This window comes from Chiloscyllium punctatum, chromosome 38, assembly GCF_047496795.1.
Source record: "Chiloscyllium punctatum isolate Juve2018m chromosome 38, sChiPun1.3, whole genome shotgun sequence".
NCBI lineage: Eukaryota > Metazoa > Chordata > Chondrichthyes > Orectolobiformes > Hemiscylliidae > Chiloscyllium > Chiloscyllium punctatum.
Window position 1 is genome coordinate 68,918,464 of NC_092776.1, and position 6,000 is coordinate 68,924,463.

Below are 6,000 nucleotides of genomic sequence, written 5' to 3' on the forward strand. Positions count from 1 at the left end.
ACGGATTGGAACATGGGACTGAGAGATTATAGTTATTACAGAAACACAGCTGAGGGAGGGGCAGGGCTGGCAGCTCATTGTTTCAAGGTAGAGATGCTACAGGAAGCATCGAAGGGGAGGAAAGAGAGGACGCGTGGTGGTGGGCTTCGATTGCAAGAATCATCACAGCAGTACTTAGAGAGGATATTCCAGTGGGATTGCCCAGTGAAGCTATGTTAGTGGAACAGAGAAATATGAATGGGTCATCACTCTGACACAATTGTCCTATTGACCCCAAATAATCCGTGGAAGACTGAGAAACAAATATGTCAGGAGATCTCAAATATCGATCACAATATTGGGGCTGTTATGGCAGGGGTTTTTAAACTTTCCCAACTGAGACTGGGACTGCCAGTGTTCAGCGTTTGCATGGGAGGAATTTGGTAATTGCGTTCCAGAAAACTCCCAATCAATATGTAAATGGACTCAAAACAGAAATGGGCAAAACCTGACCTCCCTTGGGAAATAAGGTAGGGAAAGGGACTGAGGCAGTTGCATGAGTTTGAAAATGGCTATGGAAAAGGATAGGCCTGGTCGACAAGTTCAAGTTGTAAAATGGGGCCAGACTAATATTGATCGTATCAGCCAGGAACTTTCAAAAGGTGATTGGAGAGTCTATTTATAGGGAAAGCAAAATCTTGCAAGTGAGAATATATTAAAAGTGAGATAAATTGAGCGTTCAGTGCCAGCATGTTTCTGTTTGTGTGCAGGTCAATGCTGACAGCATTTTGAAACACTGGCTGTCTATTGAGGGTTTGGTCAAGGAAAAGGGGGCACATGTCAACTGGATCAAGGGAATCCACGAGGATCACAGGGGCTGTAGGAATACACTTTGGGTGGAAATCAGGAATGCAGAAAGGGTACATAAAATAGCCTCGGCAGAGAAGCATAAGGAGAATCCAAAAGTGGTTGTAAAAATATATTAAGTGTAAAAGAGTAACTCGAGACAAAATAAGGGCCCTTAAAGATCAATGAGGCAATTGATGTGCGGAACTGCAGGATATTTCCTAAGATCCTAAACAATTTTTTCACTGCAGAGCTTGTGGGCGGCACGGTGGCACAGTGGTTAGCACTGCTGCCTCACAGGGCTAGACACCCGGGATCAATTCCTGCCTCAGGCGACTGACTGTGTAGAGTTTGCAAATTCTCCCCGTGTCTGCGTGGGTTTGCTCCGGGTGCTCCGGTTTCCTCCCACAGTCCAAAGATGTGCAGGTCAGGTGAATTGGCTATGCTAAATTGCCCGTAGTGTTAGGTAAGGGGTAGATGTAGGGGTATGGGTGGGTTGCGCTTCGGCGGGGCGGTGTGGACTTGTTGGGCCGAAGGGCCTGCTTCCACACTGTAAGTAATCTAAAATTTACTGTGGAGAAATACTGGGGAACTCAGAGAACAAGAGTAATATGTTAGGCCGCAATTGGAGTTCTCTGCAATTCCAGTCACCCTGCTATAGGAATGACGTTGTGAAATTTGAAAGTGCTCAGAAAAGATTAACAAGATATTGCCCGGGTTGTTGCTGAATAAGCTGGGGTTACTGTCACTGGAGAATCGGAGACTGAGGGGTGACCTGACAGAGGTTGATATAAACATGGGTTGTATGGATTGGGTAAACTTTCAAGGTCTTTTCCCAGGGGTTGGGGAGTCCAAAACTAGAGGGCACATGTTTAAGGTTAGAGGGGAAAGATTTCAAAGGGACTGAAGGGACAGCGTTTTCATGCACATGGTGATACGTGTTTGAAATGAGTTGAGATCGAAAGTAAAATAGACTAATACAATTACAACATTTAGAAGGTATCTGGTTGGGTATATCAATAACAAGTGTTTTGAGGTACTTGGGACAAATGCTGGTAAATGGGATGGATACATTTAGATCTTCTGGTCAGCATAGATAAGTTGGACCGAAGGCTCTGCTTCCATGGTATCCATCTCTATGACTTGAAAAGAGGGCACGTTATAGAAGAGGTGGTGCTGGAGGTTTTAAAACACAAAGGTATGGACAGCCCCACGACCTCATTAAATGTATCATAGGACACTGTGGGATGCTAGGCAAGAAATTGTGGAGCACCGAACAAAGGTATTTGTACAATTGACAGCCAGGTGTGACGTGCTGGAAGACTGGAGGGTGGAATCGTGGACTGTGAAGGAGGTTTGCTAAAATGGATCTTGATAATATGGCTGAATGGGCTGAAAGACCGTAGATGGAATTCAATCTGAATAAATGCGAGGTAATGCACTTGGTAAAACAAACAAGGGTAGAGCTTATACAATTAATGTTCAGGCCTCGGTTCGTGTTTTAGAGCGGAGGGACCTCCGGGTTCAGGTACATAAATCTTGAAGCTTGCATCACAGGATGGATAAGATGGTGCTTTGCATGCCTGACTATTGCTCAGTCCATTGAGTGGAGGATTTGGGACGTAATGTTGAGATTGCACAGACTTTTGCGAGGCCTGTTCTGCAACACTCTGTCCAGTTCTGGTCGCCCTCTTATAGGGAGGATATTATTAAGCTGCAGGGCATTCAGAAGAGATTTACCAGGATGTGGCTTGGGATGGAAGGCTTGAGTTCTAAAAAAAAGCCTATCCAGCCAGTCTTTTTTCACTGGAGCCTGGAGGATGAGAGATGGCCCGATGGAAGTTTATGAAAAAGATGAGGGATATAGATAAGAGTTAATGGCAGTTGCCTTTTCCTCAGGATGGGGGAGTCTCAAGTGGAAGGTCCAAATTTTTAAGGTGAGAAGAGGGATATGTTAAAAAAAAACATGGGGGCTAATTGTTACACAGAGTGTGGTTTGAGAGTGGAATGAACTTCCTGAGGAAGGGGAGAATGTGGGTACAAATACAATGTTTAAAACACATTTGATTTAGTACAGGAACAGGGAGGGGTAAGAGGGATACGGACCAGCAACAGGCAGCTGGGATGTGTTTAGTTTTAGGTTATGTTTGGTACCAACTGAAGGGTCAGTTTCCATGCTGTATGGCTCTATGACAAGAATATAGGTTTATTCCATTATTTATGAAAGACTGCAATGGAAAGCCAGGGAACTTAAGACCAATTAGCCCAACGTCAGTGGTGGGTAAGTTGTGAAGGTGATTCTGCCAGACAGGAGTCACATTCATTTGGAAAAGCAAAGATTGATGAAAGCTAGTCAGCAGGGCATTGTGCAGACAAAGTCAGGGCTCTCTAACTTGATTGCTTTCGTTGAAGTTGTGATCATACATTGTCTACACCAACCTCAAAAGGGCCTTTGACAGGGTTTAGCATGATATACAGGTTAGTAAGGTTAGATCACATGGGATCAGGGAGAGCTCGCCAACTGGATACAAAATTGGCTTGACAGGAGGATACAGAGTGTGGTGGAAGAGAATTGTTGTTCAGACTGTAAGCCTGTGACCAACGGTGTGCCATAAGGATCAGGGCTGGGTCCACTGATTTGGTTGAGAGTACAGGAGCCATTGTTTGTAATTTTATGGATGATCAAATTAATGGTGTAGTGGGCACTTATTATGGTTATCAAAGGGGATCTCGACCAACTGGGGCAGTGGACCAAGGCATGAAAGATGGATTTGAAGTCAGATGTTGGAATTTGTTAAGACCATACATCTTCCATGTGGTGTGGTGATGGTGTGAGAGCAAGGATTTAAAGAGGGAGCTGAGGGCCAACATTATCCACAGAGGATGGTGCATAGACAGAAAGAACTGCCAGGGGCACATGGAGACACAAGAACAATTTTAACGTGGAAAAGACATTTGGGCAGGTACATAGAGAGGAGTAGGTTTGAACGGATATGGGCCAAACACAGGCTGAAGCGATTCGTTCAGTTTGGTAAACCTGGTCATCACGGACTAGTCGGACCGTAGGTTCTGTTTCCGTGCTGCATGCCTCTGTCTCCAATTATTGGAGGAGGAGACTACTGAGATAAGGCATGTTATAGACACTGAAGCAAGTTACAGAGACAGGGATGGTAGTCTGGAATGCAGTACATTTCAAATATGTGGAGGGACGAAAGGGAAGGGAGGAGATTACAGGGACTGGAACTGATGTAGGAGGTATACACTGTTGAAGACACTGGTCAAGGAGACATGACATAGATACAGTGTTGGAGAGGGAGCGCAGAACAGAATGACCCCAGGCAGCAGTCCCACCCTCTCGTGGGAGGCCTGCTTTCCCCTCTGTTATACTGATGCTCACTAAGACAGCACAGACCTGGATCGATAACTGTGACACTCCCGATGCTGACTCAGTACAAAGTAAGTTAAAGTAGGGGGCGGTGATTGAGTTTGGGGTTTGTCTGCACTATGCTCCCCCTCCAGCACTGTATCTATGTCATGTCTTGTTAGCCGATGTTTGGAGCCCTCTCATTGCTCCTTGCTCTGTGCACTTGAGTGATCTTACCTCAGTGCAGGATTTATTGAAGGCTCCAGATCTCCCTGCACTTTGTCTCTCTGGCAGACCAAACACCTTCAATGTGGTAATGGACGAAACAGCCAGCAGATGGGAGTCTACTGAGTCAGTTACTTCCTAAGTACCGAAAGGAGACTGAAAGAGAGATAGAATAGGACATGAGACAGAAGCAGTGAGGGTTACACAGGGAGAATGATAGTGTGTTCCACAGATATCTGGAAAATCCAAGTCTCCGTTCCTGGCCTGTGCTGCTGTATCCCTCTGGAGTGGACAATTCTGTTGGCTCTGAATGTGGCGTAGCTGCAAAAGTGAGAGATGCTGACAGAGGCAGCAATTAGATCCACATAGTGAGGGATACCACATAGAGAGAGACTGAGTGATATCACCAGAAATCAGGATGATTTTAGGAGCAAACAAGTGTGTAGGAAGAACGGGTTTAGCTTCATGATGTATCAGTACTAAGGGTTGAGGAACCTGTGAGCAGGTGACGTGCTGGCCTGGTATTATTGCGAGAGCATGTATGCCAAACCTCAGCGAATGTTCTGTGGAGGCAGGTTTAAATCCCACCATCAGAAATTGAGAAATTTGAAATCAATAACTAAAACAAATGGTAATTAACAATCCATAAATACGTATGAAAACATTGCTGATGTCCAAAGAAAAATGCCCAAACACTTGTCTTTTAGAGAAGGACATCTGCCCATCCTCATGTGGTCTGCAAGACATACCCACAGCAAACAGTTTGCCTCTGAATGACCCTCTGAAATGGCCAAGCAAGTTACTCACCTCGAGGGCAGCTAGAGCTGAGAAAGAATGGCTGGTCAGCCAGAGACACCCACATGCAATAACTGATTTAAAATTATCCATTCTGATGGTCCCACTGGAACTGTGCTGGGACCAGTGTCCTGGCCAATCATGTCGGTATGTTTATGGACAGGGCATCAAACTGACAGAGAGGATGCAGGGACTGGATTCAGGTGAAAATAGCTTTCAGGTGAAAGGATCTTTCCAAATCCACAGAGAAAATGTGAAGTATGGGAGCAGCATGGGAATGTGACTGAAGACAAGCAGAAAGTAAACAGGATGGGACAGAGTTTAACTAAAACTGTACATCAGGGAATCGGTTTGTGAGAGGAAATTGTGAGAAATAGTAAATTGTGTTTTTTTTGGAATGCATAATGTCTCTTCAGTAAGGTAGATTCATTTGTGACACAGAGATAAAAGAGATTGAGACACCAGAGAGACATGGTTACAGGGCGAACAAAAGATGGACATAAATACTCAATGGATCACAACCTTGCGGAAACTCAGGCAGAATGGGTAACGCTAAAAATAATGGATAACAAAGGCATTGCAGAGAAAGCATTTAGTCTCAGATCATGAAATAGAGTCAGTCTGAATGTAAATTCTGGCTGCTACTTGCCAAGGACACAAGCAGCAGAACAGTTTTAGCCACTGAACAGCATTTCATTGCTCATCACTGTATTAAACATTGTTAAAAAATTCCAAACACATTATGATAATTTTGGGAAACTTCAATATTCCCATAATCTGGGACAATCACA